Consider the following 15,044-nt stretch of genomic DNA (forward strand, 5'->3'; position numbering starts at 1 on the left):
CACAGGCCATACGAGTCACACCCCATACTAGCATTTTACTTCCCCCCCCCCAGAACACCACTAAATGTCTTCAAATGCTGAAAATGGCTTGAACACCCTTGAGCTGTTCAACTCTGTCTATCCTCACTGCAGCTCCACTATGGGATTCAGGACCTTTCTCTCCAGCCTAATTTTTCCTTGAGTCTCTGCCCCATGTGGGGCTCAGGCTGGAAGGTTTTCAAAGAAGGAATGTGGATTCTTAATGAATGAAGCTGGCATTGGGAACCCTTCCCCTGGCATTATGACTTGCCACAGTTAGTAGGTACGTAGTGCTCTGCTCTTCCAGACCAGAAAGGACAGCAGGAAGATGGCAGATGGTCTTTTGTGGTTATATAGCTCACCAAAACTTAAGTGAACTGGTTTCTATTCCTGTGTGATGACTAGCTTCTGAAAGTGCTTTTTCATCTGCCAAGCTTAAGATAAGAGCTAGTTTAGATTTAGGTTCTTTTTGTCAAACATTTTGGGGAGAGTAGGAAGAAAGTCACAGGATTCACCCTTGCTTTTGATGGAAAGTCTCACTTCAGCAAGGAATTTCTTTTTTAAGTAAGAGAAGGAGATAGTACCACCCTATGCAACCAATACTGTGGTGTAGGGAACATCAGAGAAGGTCTGGGTTTGAACCATCAGGTTCAGAGCAGAAACTTGCACCTCAGGCTTTTACGCTCAGGCAAAGGATTTGTCTACCCAGTCATTTGTCATGGTGATAGTCTTTCTACCTAATGCTTCCAAATGTTTCCTCCAGCCTGGACTGGGGAAAACCATTACTTTTGTGAAACTTTAATAGATAGGAAAATAATTTCTTCCTTGCTCTACTTCTGAAAATCAGGGTATAGGTGTCTGAAGTACTGATAGTTCTCACTGTAGATGAAATCTGAAGGAGTGGCAGATGATCAACAGCTCAGGGAAATCAAACCCTAGATATTTGAAGTTGGGCATCTAATCACTGAGCATCCCAAACTTCAAAGGAATTCACAAATTTTAGCCTTAATCTTGCTATGCTTCAGTGCCCATATACAAAACAGAAGCACTTATGCCCTATTATTTAACAGGGGATCTCATCAGTACTGCAAGAGGTGCCTCCACTTGAGAGACATATGATACCAGTGAAGTTCCTGGAAGAGCTCACGAGAAAACAGATACTTTCTTATTCAGTGAAGCTTTTGGATAAAGTGTAGTGAGTATTGTATGACAGGGCTGGCAAGGTTCACACATGGCCTGAGAGATATCCAGTTGTGAATACGCTCTCTTGAGAACATTCCTGTACAGGAAGATACTCATAAGCACAGGAGAAAGGAGGTGGCCCCGCAGGTCACCCCACAGCGATGTGGTCAGTCTTGCAGAGATGGCCTGCAAATCTAAACTATGATCCCCCCATGTTTCTCTCAGGATGCAGATCAACTGGACCTTTTCTTAGCACACGTCTGCCACACCTTTGAAGGACTGCTAGGGAAATTACTCAGCTGTAATTTTACAGATTTGGTTTGGAATTAAGTGGTTTTGCTACCAGGAAGCTCATTATTTCTAGAGCAGAATGAAAACTGAAAGACTTCAAAACTATTTTAATATATTTTTCTATGTTATAATCTCTGTATTATATAAAATGATGGTTGTTCTGATTATGTACTGACAGCCATTACCTCTGAATGCAATTCTTTAAATATCAGGAAATATCCAGCTAAAGCAGCTTCTGTAACATACCTAACTCCTACACAGCACTCTAACCTATCACTTTGTGAGGGTCTACGCCTCTCCAGTGCTGTTAGCAGAGTTGACCTCATGCAGAAAAATTATATCTGCAAAAAAGTTTCTAAATACTATCCTGGTTGGTTCAAAGTTTAAAATTTTACTTTGAAAAGTAGAAATGCTATTTTCAAAACTACTCTGCTTGTGTTTCTATTCATTGTTTCCATGGCAGAGCTGAAAACTATTACAGCTGTGTTTTGGGTGGTCTATTGTATACCACTGTTGGTTTTGATTATTACGTGCAACACTCTCTTGGTATGTGTTTCACTGTCCCACTGTCTCCACACAAATAAGGAGTGGTGCTGCCTCCACCCATTGTTTATACAATTGCTCTGTGGTTACAAAGTGGGAAACCTAACTTCTTTGCCCTCTTCTGCTGAAGGGGTTCCCATGTCCATACACTGGTTCCTAGGGGTGTGCCCTAAACACTAGGTTATAGCTTAGTATTTAAGAGGGCACCGCTCTGCCCTTCCTTCAGGAAAAGTCCTGGAACCAAATGTAGAACATAGAGGAAGGAAGGAGCACGATTCAATGTCCAAGTGATAAGGACAGCTGGCTGAGATGAGGACAGCAGGTTTCTGCTGGTTTGACTCTGTGTTTTAAGTTGGACCATCATCAGATAAAAAAACCCCAAACACCAAGGAGTATAGAAAGAAAGATACAGGCTAAGGTATTGCTGACCTGATTTTTAAACATGCTCTTAGAAAGACCTTCTGCTAAAGTCAGTCAGGCAATGCATAGTGCATTTGCCTGGAATATACTGCTCAGTGTAATGGAGACTAACTTTCAATAACATGTGTTTTAAAGTCTGCATTTGGACATTGCTCCAGAAGATGTGATTTATTAAAGGTTCATAATTCTCAGAACAGAATTATGAGTAGTTAAAATACAGACTGTTGTCTGTAAGATACAGACACCATTTGCTGTTGAAGATGGGAAAATAAAAGTGCTTCCTTGGACCCAGTATTGTGAAAATAAGTGATTGTGGGTGTAAAATTAGCGATTACCTGTATAAAATGGCAGTTGTAAATACAGTGTGTCTAAGCTGACCAGCAGAACACATCCTGTCCTGTACAGCAGCTAGCAAGGATCAGAGTAAACAAAAACTGCAATGTGGCCTGTCTTCTCTCGCTTTGCAATTATACAGCATTTGACCTTCTGCAGCTGAAGCGGGACCTTGTAGCCTAGCCATAAAAAACATCCTTTAGAAACCTACACCTTGAAGTGGGCTTAAGAGAGCTGAGACACGTGTACCTGGAATCAAAAGTAACTGATGCCTTACAACAGTCAACAGAAAACTTTCTTACGCGATGGTAGAGTTTTTCTTTAACTATGCAGTCTCATGTGGTTTTAATTACTTGATGTAACTGTTGCCATTTTACTTTGGTTTTCTTTGTCCAGTTTTCACCAAGAATAGGAAATCTGTAAAGGCAGAATTTTTAACTCAAATCATTATTCAAAACTTCCTGTGTTTGTCTGAAACTCTGAGCTTTCTGCATGTGTGTCTCCAGGTTAGTTCCGGCAATATCGTTAAATGATCTTTTTTGTATGTAAGATCGTCAATCCTTGATTTAAGATGGTGTCATGGTAAAAGTAAAAACAAAATAAAAACCCAGGGTATTATTTAAGGGAACTAAAATTAAGATCATTTCTCAAGTAGGAAAAATGTACAAGATGGGGCACAACAGACTTTTATATCCTGAATAAAAAAAATCACTAAGCTTTTGTATTCATGAGAAACAGAAGTCTGTAACCTACTTGACTAAACAGTAGAACAGGAGTTGGTTGAGCCCCCGAATGGACATAACTCTGGGTTGAATGGGGATGACTACAAGCCACACAGATCATGTTGTGAACACCATTGCCTCCTCTCTTTCCTCTGACTATATCCAAGTCTTGAATACATATTTCAAGGAACTGTGACCTGAATCCAGATGATTGATCACAGTAGCAGTAGAGTAAACTTTCAGTATATCTTCACATTGACAGTGAACCTGATATCAAACTTTAACCTGCAGCACTTTGCTTTCCTATAAAATAAGAATATTCTGTCCTAAATCACTGCCTTTTCAAAAACATAAACAAAACAAAAAAAGCCAGCTCTTTTTGACTGGCTGCATTGATTTCCATATAATTCCAAGTTTCTTATCTCTCTGATTTCCCATGCACTCCTTCTTACCTTTCCTGATCTCCCATGAAACCCTGGCAGAGTATCAGCAGATCTGATAGTTTCTTCTGGGCTGGCTGCCATTACCATATTTTATGTACTTCAGGGTTTCTGTGGGATTGATGACGCACAATACATCATTGGACTGCTGTGACCAAACAAGGTTTGCGTGCTGCAGCTTCCCCTAGCATTTTGCCAGAACTGCTGAGACCTATCAAGGGGCTGAAGAAAGATGAGTAGATGTTGGTGAGGGATGGAGGAACAGTGTTGAAACAGAGTAGATGTTGGGTAGGAGGAGAGGTCTAAAAACAGTGGCAGGGGAAGAGTTAGTAGGTGTTTCAGAAATATCTGAAATTGAAGGGAAGATAGAAATATTCTGGTTCAGGGTAAGATATAAGGAATAGGCTATTAGGGTGAAATGAAAATTGAGAATTGAATAGAATGGAAGGAAAAGAAAAAGGTGAGTTTGGCTTGGAAGAATGATGGCTGCAGGGCAGTATGATGGTGAACAGGAAGCTTCATTAGGATTTAGTAAAATAAGCGTCTTTGTATCTATGCCTTTGGCTGAACTGAACTATACTTTACAGCCTTCGTGAAATAGCCTGTCCCTAACCATGGTCCATTGCTGTACAAGGTTATTAGCGTTAACCAGTGTATGACAAGGTTTATGTCTGTGCTGCAGGACAGGTGCATCTCAGGATCACATGGGTGAGCCTTGCAGTGATGTCCTAACCCTGTGTTGGGAAGACAATGGGGCATGCTGTCTGCCCCTTTACCTCACTGCCAGTAGAAGAAGACCTGGCTGCATGAACTGCTGTATATGACTTTAGAGACATCAATTTGGACAGCTGGGCAATCAGTGCCACAAGACACACTGGAGAGTGTATCTGCCTTGATACGCACCGCCAGATTCCACTGATCTGGTGCTTTTATGATATGTGTAGGAACAGCAGAATATGATTTGAGCACAATATGCCTATGGAAATGCCATTCCGAAATTAGCAATAAATGATGTCAAGCTCTATGCATGGTATATGCTCCCGGTTTCTTACAGGAAACATCATTAACTTAAATTTTAGGTTGTTAAACTTCATTTGACACCATCATATACTGTAAAAAATCTAAGAAATAGCTAGTACAGTCATTCAGCTCACTATCCCATTCTCCCACCCCAGTCTCACCTCTTGCCTCTTCATCTCAATAAGCACTGTCTTTGAAGAATGGTTGTGGGAGATGCATAAAGAAACCAAATACATGAAAATAAAAGTTTTGGAAGAGGAGGCTGAGGGGTCTCTCCTTTTTAGACCTCATTGGCAGATGCTGAGACTGTAAGGACAAGTGTAATCTATGTCTTTGTAAAAGCTTGCATTTTCCCTAAAGTGGCAGGTGCCTGCTTTTGCTTTAGACAAGAAATGCTGTAAGATTTTCCCAGTGTGACTCAATCTGATGGTTTTGAATCAAGGAAATCAACGTGAATTTGAATTTTAGAGTTTCCAAAGTGGCAAAGGCTTAAAATTGTGCCTTAGTGAATATATTTACAATTAAGACCTTCTGGGAAGTGTGAAAGAGGTAAGAGCAGTAAACATACAGAAATTAGTCTGGACAATTTTTCAACAAGGGAACTTCATTTTAAAATGTTTCCTCTGTACCAGTTAATAAAAATGAAGCTTAAGTATGGAATACTTCAAAAAACTATTATTGCCTTTGACTTATTTGCAATCAGATGTGCTCCCTGAAACTACTTAGAAAAGCCTGAGCTGCAAAATGGAGGTGTGACTGCAGATCATATACAAACTACCTGCCATCTACCTTGCACAGGGGATGGGAGCAGCAAGGAGACAATCCATGGACATGTCCCTCCATAAACTTGACTACACATACCAATTGTGTACTCATCCTGACACCCCCATCCAATTGTGCTTTTTTTATTACTCCACTAGAAAACTGTAAGTGAGCCTAGATATGGTTGGTAACACTTTAGAATCATAGAATCATAGAATCATTTAGGTTGGAAAAGACCGTCAAGATCATCGAGTCCAACGATCAGCCATGCCCACTAAACCATGTCCTGAAGTGCCTTGTCTACGTGCTTTTTGAATACCTCCAGGGATGGTGACTTAACCACTTCCCTGGGCAGCCTGTTCCAATGTCTGACAACCCTTTCAGTAAATAAATTTTTCCTAATATCCAATCTAAACCTCCCCTGCTGCAACTTGAGACCATTTCCTCTCATCCTATCACTAGTTACTTGATAGAAGAGACCAGCACCCATCTCACTACAACCCCCTTTCCGGTAGTTGTAGAGAGGTAGTTGTAGAGATCTCTCCCATAATGCAAAGAAGTTCTGAAAATCTAAATTCAGTTCATCAAAATGTGAAATGATTGGATTTAAATGTTTTTTTTTAATGGCAAATCGCAGTGTAGACTTAACTGAAGGCATGTGAACACCTTTGTTTTGATCTCTACGTAACACGTATTACTAACTAGGGTGCGATTATAACATACATATATACATGAAATGCAAAGGTTGTATGAAGACTTAAGAAAATTTTCAGTGCTCATGCTGTTAATGTAAAACAGCCCTGTAATTGTCGTTATTATGTTCATAATTCTTTAGCTGACTAAATGTCCCTTCTCACACACTTTCATTTATCCTTCCCGCCCCAAATCTTAAGATTTTAAGTTTAAAAATGTAAAAACCTAGAATGTTGTGAGTTAGAATTGTCATGCCTGAACTCAGTCCAAAATTTCATATCATGTTAAGGATGAGGTGGTTTTAAAATACGTGGCATTGTTGTGCTACCCTTTCTAGCCAAGACACAGAAAAGTTTGACTGCAGGTCCTGTGGCAATTTTACTTGCTTTTTCACTTTTGCAAATTAACACAAATGTCTTGCTGGTTCATTTAAAGCCTTTTATATTCCCTCCAAAATTTCTATCTTTATTGGATCCACATCTGTAGTTTTGTTTAATATGAACTAGATGCTGAAATCAAGGCAATATTTATTAGGACGCTTGCACTGAAGAAGGCTTGCTACAGACAATGTGTTGTGCTAGTTCTCTGGGTACAGTGTCACACAGAAATAAAGTATGCTGGAGGTTTTCTCTGTTTCTCTAATTACAAACAAAGCTTTCTAATCAATTACCTTCAAACTTCACAAGCAAAGAGATATGGACAACTGTACATAAAATTCCACAAGCTGTTGTACTTCATACACGAAACATTGTGCTGTTGTGAAAACTGCAGGTTGTTAATACACCAGTATAAATGGGCATGCATGGCTGCAGAATCTGTGTGATGGGAAGACAACAGACAGCAGAGAGCAGAATGCACTCTTAGAATCAAAAATCAAAGCTAGCGATGAGAGCGGAAGCTGGGAGATGCAGCTGCTGCCACTGAGCAGTTGGTTGGTGGTGTCCTGTCTCTGTGAGAGGCAGCAGCTCCTGATGTGGGCTGAGTTACAAGTCAGAGGGAGCTCAGATCTGCTGCTTCTCCAAAGATGTCAGCATCTTTCCACGCTGTCTGCAATATGTGCATGTCGGACATGTTTAAGATGCGTCTGGTGTGTTTTAAATGCTGAATTAGATACATGGCCACTTTTTTGGTCACTGGATATAGGTCACTGAGTATCACGCCTGGAAGGTATGAGATGTAGAAGGAACAGAATCTATGACATAGAAGAGATAAAGATTCATTCAGTATATATTTTGCTTAGACTCTATTTTTCTGTGCAAAATCATTATTCACTAAAAGGAGAGGCACAGCCAGTCTTTCGCCCTCATGAGCTGGAACATTTTGCTCTTGCAGCATAATCAGATTTTCCAAGCAAAACTCCTGGTTATTTCAGTCACATTTATGCAGCCGTACAAGGCCTTGGCAAAACTCAAGCACTGCAGAGCATGGTAATATTTCAAAGTATAAAATTTAAATCAATAACATATACTTAAATTTTAAAGGCCAAATTAAAAAAATATATTGTGTCTACAAAATATGCATACAGGTAACTGATTGCATTTTTCACATATTGAGTGTACCATCTACAACAGTGCAGAGAGCACCTGCAACAGTGATATCCAGAATCTCAATGGATCATATTCAGCATGCTTTCATTTCCTGGCAAGTTTTGGCTTGCGTTTTGCAAATGCAAAGGTTTAAGCTTAAGATCAAATCTTTATAAAGAATGGAGAATGAGTTAGAAACATGAAATAAAAGACTAAAAAAATCTGTGTAGGAAATAATATTTTCCAACATACATTTCTTTCCGCTATTGGTTGGGACTTGGTGTTAAAATAATTGAATAAATAAAACAGAGTAGCACTGCATGTTTTGTAGTAAGGTATAACTGTTGTTTCAAAGGAACGAGGTGAATGCAGTATAGGCTCTGGTGGGAGCTTGCCTCAGTTATATGATAAAGGCCTAATTACAAGATCCAAATTGCTGTCAAATTAATCCCACCTTGGTACCAGGCACAGAATTTCTCCATGCATCATTCCCTTTCACACCAGTTCTCCTGTCTGTCCATCATTTGTTCTGCTTAGTACGTATGTCTGTGCTGTGCGAGATCCAAATACAAATCCCTAAGCTGTAATTTCCTGAGGTATAACTACATGACTTCCTCCGTCATTCATCTCTCCCTTACCTTCCCCACCTGTAAAATGGGGCGAGAGACCCATATGCAGGAAGTTCCACAGTTTTGTCGTAGTGCTAATCACCACAGTGTCTCTATGAATGTTTATAAAGTGCTTTGAAGATGAAAATTGCCAAAGAAGTGCTAGGGATGATTATTGTAAGTTAATGAATAAATTTCAACATGTATTTGATTGCCAGGTAATTCAGAAGGGAATCACCAACCCTTCCCTCTCTTCGAAGAAGAAAAGTTGACAGTCAGCTAGTTGCTAATTAGCACTCAACTGAAATGCCTCCAAAGCTGAGTGCTCCCAGTTGAGTCCTTTAAAAAGTAAGCTTTCCACTAATTGAAATATGCTGAAAGTTGAGCAGCGGGTGAGGTGTGTAACAGGTAAATCAGTATGGTGGAGTTGGGTATGTAGAAGGAATATTAAGCTTTTCCAGGTAGGGACTAGAACTTTGGGGGGAAACGCTAGCCAAAATGAGCATCTCTCTCATATTCACACATCTGTTCCCTTTCTGAAGCCCGGTTTGTAATCTGTCACAGGCAGGCGATGCTGCCATACATTTGTGAGGGCAAGTTAGGGAGGAAGGGTTGCTTAAAGATTGTATTGAACTCTGGTGTTGCTTATTTCTTACTATACTGAGGGGTGGCTATAATGATTCTTGCTTTGGACTGAGATAGACTTAAAAAATTTTGAATACGTTAGAGCTGAGTGACTGTGCCACCTGCATTTAATTCATATGTAGCTTGTCTGTAAGGGAAACTAGTGTATCGGAAAAGGGCTCGGACTCTTCAGGTCCTTACCTCTCTGCTGGCCAGTCTGATTTTTTGCTAGAGGGTCAGTCTCCCAGACCATAGTCTGCTCCTGTAGCCTCCCCCACCACTTCTTTGGATTACTTTTTTTTTTGGCTGGCTGCCAATGCTATAAACCGCAGTACTGTCTTCTCTGCTGCTGAAGGCTGTTTTCTTCCTCAGCCGCTGGGAGATGGCTGCAAGAGGCAAATGACAGGAATTTCATCCCTTTCTTTTCCCTGCTTGACTGCTCTGGATTTACCACCCTCAGCATCAGCTCTTCAAGCTTTCTTCAGGGAAAACACACTCAACTAAACTTGTTGAGCACTTTGGGTAAAGAATCTCAGTTGCTTCAAATAGCACTTAGCAGCATCAGCCTCCAGTGATAACCCACCCCAAACTTCAGTAGTGTATACGGGGGCAGGGGAAAAAAAAAAAAAAAAGAAAAAATGTTTAGGGTGAGAAACTACCAAGGCAGATATTTAGAAATGATTCATGGAAAAGGAACTCTGTACTCGGAAAGGGGCTATGGGCAGGTATGGGTGATATGAAGGAAAATGGGAGAAATGGAGTGAACATGGAAACAAGGGGGAGATGGAACAAAACAAGACAGAACTGTTCTTGAAGCTGCTGGATTATGCAAAGCACCCTTCGTGGTGTCCTCAGAGATGCAGCAAAACCAAGGTATATAAAATCTCTTTGGCGTTTTACTAGTCTGGAAGATGATCTGGTTCTGCCAATGGGCAGGTGTTCTTTGGTATCCTGAAGCTATTGCAGCCCAGGGAAGCTCCCCTGGAGGTCAAAGGCTGAATATTTCACACCCGGGACCTCATCCTCTCCTCCCAGCACCTCATGGAGCTATTTGCCTTGACAAGAGTCCTCTCTGCCATGGTCACGATGTACTTTGTAGTTGCAGCGCCCAGGTGTGATGCAGGGTAGGTGGAGGCCTCCCAAGTATACTGTCCACACAGGGTGCCAGCTGACAGCACCATGAGGAGCAAAATGAAGCCTCTAGTGCTTAAAGCATAATTCTTTTGTGAGCTGAAGAGCCAGACTCTGCAGCTGAGAGCTCCTACAGACCAGTATCCCCTCTGTGTTAGGCACAAAGGGAGGACACTTAAAACACACTGAATGCTGGCTTACCATAGCTTAATTGGAGAGTTGGCAAGTCAGTTGGTCTGCTATATCTTGGTATCTTCAGAGGGCCCATCACTGTAACACCAAGATATGGTTTGCACCACTTCGAGTTTGTCTCATGTTTTCTCCCCCAGCTCTGTCTCTATGGGTATAGCAGGCAGCCTGCTTGGTTAGAGATGGGCAGGCTCCTCAAAGACTGCATTCAGCTGAGCATTCATAAAGTTCCAAGACAAAATTTAATATCCATTTTGATTGCGGACAAAGACATTGTGTACACTGCAGAACTAAAAAATATTTAAAATCCCTTTTGTATTATCATCCATTCAGAGGTACTTTGAGCATCATTGGTGAGTGCTGGAGCTGTAACTTTAATTTACTAGCGTTAAATAGGTGAAGAGAATTCTTAGAATTGTCATATGTATCGAATTATCATTATATGTAATTTATGCAAGGTAGGTTTGAGCTCACAAAAAGCCTGAAGCATTTAAAAGATGTGAACCCTTCTTGCTGCACTGTAAACTGTGAAACACAGTAGTTTTGGTGGGCCCCACTTACAGATTTTTTAAAAACCTTTCTGATAAAAATAATCATGTCATTTATTAATGACAGAAAAGGACAATTATCATGATGAAAAAAACAGTAGTCTACATGGAAAAAGCCTGGAAGTGTATACTGAGCCCAGCAAATATTTTTAACAATGGATTAAACATACTTATTTAGTTTCCTGTCCACAAATTGTCTGTGAAAGGACAGTGTTTTCCGGAATATGTTTTTTATTTCAATATATTAATATTTAATGCAAACAAATTACAGCTTCTAGATTTCTTAGAAACTGCAAGCATCTGGTACACACTATTCTATAGCTATAGAAATTAACGGCAGTATTCAGATCTGAAACCTGTCAAAATCCTGTGTTTGAGCTCAGCAACTGAGTGTATATTACAGATGATGTGTTATTGCTGGTAGTTCCTCATTGTGCATCCCAACTTTTGATAAGCAAATTTCATTTAGTCACTCATGAGCATCCACAGGAAAACAGTTTTGTTCTTTTACCTAAGGTCACTCCATCAAAAGTCTTCAATGCTATCTGGCTTTTGTATAAACAAAGGACAGTTTGAAAAGGTAGTTTTGTTATTTTTTTCAAGAAATTCATGTTTACTTGAGTATTCTCAAGAAATCTCATTTCAAGTACCTCTGGTTTTTAGCTCTTCATTTGCTGTGTATCTTTAACCAAGATCAGTCTCTCCTTTCCTGTTTTTTCAACAGCTACAAACCACCTTAAATGTATCCTTGTAAACCTGATTACTGACAGAGACTGAACAGTCAATGCATACCAGGGATAAATACAGCAATTACACCTATTTACAGCTGTATCTCTTTTCTGCATTATTATTATTACTAAGTGGTTATTAAAAATAGTGCAGCCTTCAGAGCTGCTTCGACTGTCAGCTTGGCAAAGCGAGGACCATGCCTCAGTTGCGCGTGGCACTTTTGGCAGCGCTGTGTCACGGGGCTGTTGATGCTGCTGCGTGGCGTGGCGTGGCGTGGCGTGGGTGCCCTTGCAGTGCAGGCTGTGCCAGGGGCTCCAGTAATAGTCACGACGAGAAGGCAGCACCGGACCGTGTGTGACGGCTTAAACAGCAGAGACAGATGAACAGACAGCTCTGGTTCATCCCTTCTCGCTCCCTGCTTGTGTCCTGGAGTAAGTTTCCGCTGCTGGTTTTTGGTCCTTCTATCATAGCGCATCTCAGCTACTCATAGGCACTGAGGGTTTCGTGCTGGTGGGTGCAGTGGAAGACGACCCACACCCTTCTGCTCCACCAAATCCACGCTTCCCGCTGAAATGAAGGGAAGTTGTCCTCCAGAGCTGTCAGTGGAGTCCTTGACTTACGTGGGTCCTTCTGCTTCTGCCCAGGAGAGGGCAATCCAGCACCCAGACATCAGCCAGCTCAGCGCACCATGTCTTGAGGCTCCTTGGGGTGTCGGGGGTCTGTGTGGTTAGCGCCTGGCCCGAGGGGCACGAAACATGGCTCGCTCTCTGCTGGTGGGGTCTGATGGCACACTTCTACCCAGCTCCCCTTCCTCAGCTGGGAATTGCAGGCCCGCATCCCGGTGCCTGCCTGCTCTGGTGTGCCGTCGTCTCCTTTCCTGCCCAGGTGCAGCACCCAGGCGGGGGCCGGGAGAGCCTATGCGGTGCGGAGGTTTGGGGACTGGGTAACTGAGGTGGTCACAGTCCTTCCGCTCTGGGCTCGGAGGGGTGGGGAAAGGCTCTCCACTTTGAGGCGCGGCGATATTCGCACGTGCATACACCCGTGTAAATGCAGCTCCGCACAAGCCGTTTCCTCATCTGTTTGTAGCTGTGCGTACGCGGGCACAGGAATATATTCATTTTCGGATTTGGGGAGACTAACTAGTCTCTTCCTCTTGTTTTCCTCCACCTCTTTTTTCTCTGCTCACATTAAACTCATTTTCCAGATTAAGGAATTTATTGATTGTCCTACGTCTTGGGCCAGATGTTTACCTTTGACCTCAGAGCCGCTTTGGGTATCAGCTTGATGCCAGTGGTGCGGGGGTTTGGAGCTGCCCAGGCAGCGGGGCTGGCTGCACGGCCCCTAACCGGCACTCCCGGAGAGCACACGAAACTTTAAAGGCAGCAGATCCAAGTGGGAATCAAGATGACACTGCCAGGATCCCTGTAACTTTATTTTCCTTTGATTCTGCCTTCTGTTTTACTCTTCTGCGTGTCACACTGGTCTAGATGATAACAGGCAACTAGAAGTGCTGCCGGAGCCTGTAATTAGCAGGTTCCTACCCTGGGACTTGGTTCTTGTTGGTGGGCTGTAGGTGTGCGATAATTTGCCAGTTAATCAATGGGAATTATTAAAATATCACTGCATATTTTTGCTTTGCGCTAGACCCATACACAGAAGATCTTATATGGGGTGTGGGGGGAGTATCTGGGGTTCCCAATCATGAAAGCAAATCCTACTGCTGATTCACTTTCAGGACTCTGAGTTTGGGGTTTTTTTTTTATTTTAAAGCAACCTCTTCCTTTCCCCCCACCTCAGCCAAAATGAAAAATATTAATATTATTGCCATGTTTAACTTCTTGAAACAGTGAATTTTAGCCTAGTCAAAAAGTCCTTAAACAGATACAGTTTTCAAGCTACGCAGAATTCCACTGTTTTAACTACAAAAAGCAACGTGTCCCTTCTTAGGGCAAATAGGTTTTACTTTGCATTTGCTTTGTAAACAAAGTAAAATCCAGAGTTTGGTGGGTTGATTTTTTTTTTTTTTGACATTTATTTAAGTAGGTGGTACTTCAGCCATAAAAATTGTGTATATTAGTGCTGTAACTGTAATTTTTCTGGTCATTTTGGTTTTAGGCTTTAAGGTAGCCTTGCTAGGATCTGTTAAGAGTACAAGGTAGATGCAGGGAAGTTTTCTCCTAGGTACACAGCCATGTTAGAGGTTTCTTGTGCGGCCAGTGAACCCTGGCAGAGCACTGTTGCTGTCATTGCAGCACTATTGAGCCGAACGTTGTACATGCCATTTATTAAACTCAGCACTTCCTGTGATGGTACTGGAGCGACAGCACAGCATTGCTACATAGCTGGGGAGCATCTAGAGAGAGAAGCGAAATACCCCATGTATTATCTGTTGGCTCTGTGTTTAGTGACAGAAGCTGTGGGAAGTCTATAAAACAGCTCAATACGTCACTTCTTATGGAAACTGTTATTCCACAAGAGCGTACAGAAATAGTTTTGCTGAACAGCGACTGGTAGATCAAAGACAAATTGTGATCCCAATCAGTGGTCACTAGAATAAAACAATGAACTTTTGTATTTTATCCTGAAGAGAGAACTCAGGTTTTCCAGATTTAGCCGAGTGCCAGCAAAACCAGAATTTTTCAAATCTGTCTTAAAATATTCCTACATTCAGTCAGAGTCGAATTCATTTTTTGGCAGTGGGTGAAGCCATATCACACTGAAATATTTGGTGGGACTATTACGTAAATTTAGAAAACATAATGGCGCGTGCCTTGATTTCCCCTTCTGCGAAATGGGTGATCCTGTAGCGTTCCTGCGAAGCACCCCGGCTGAGAACCGCTGTGATTGCAGCTGATTGTTATTCTCTTAACCATATTAGTTAAATCTGTTCCTAGAGTGGTTCCATTTGCTTGACTGAATTTACATCAGAGATTAATTCAGTGCTGTTTATTGTTGTTTTTACATTTATTCAGTACTGTAAATAATGCCTGATACTTTACAGCTGTGTATAAAGACACAGTCTGTGCTTCAAGGGCTTTTTTGTACAGGTAATTGAAGGCTCCCCTCTTAAGCCTGGCACTTTCCCATGTAGTGGATGAGCCCATTTTGTTTCCTCTATATTTTGAGGACTTTTCGTTCACGTGGTATCCGCTCCCAGCACTTTCCTGCAAGTATGATTCAACAGATAAAGTTCATCCTTCACCTCCAAGGGGTGACTACCTCCTCTCTGCCCTCCCCTCCTCCCTCGGCTGCCCCGTCCCGTGAC

The sequence above is a fragment of the Harpia harpyja genome, chromosome 2, assembly GCF_026419915.1.
Source record: "Harpia harpyja isolate bHarHar1 chromosome 2, bHarHar1 primary haplotype, whole genome shotgun sequence".
Classification (NCBI taxonomy): Eukaryota; Metazoa; Chordata; class Aves; order Accipitriformes; family Accipitridae; genus Harpia; species Harpia harpyja.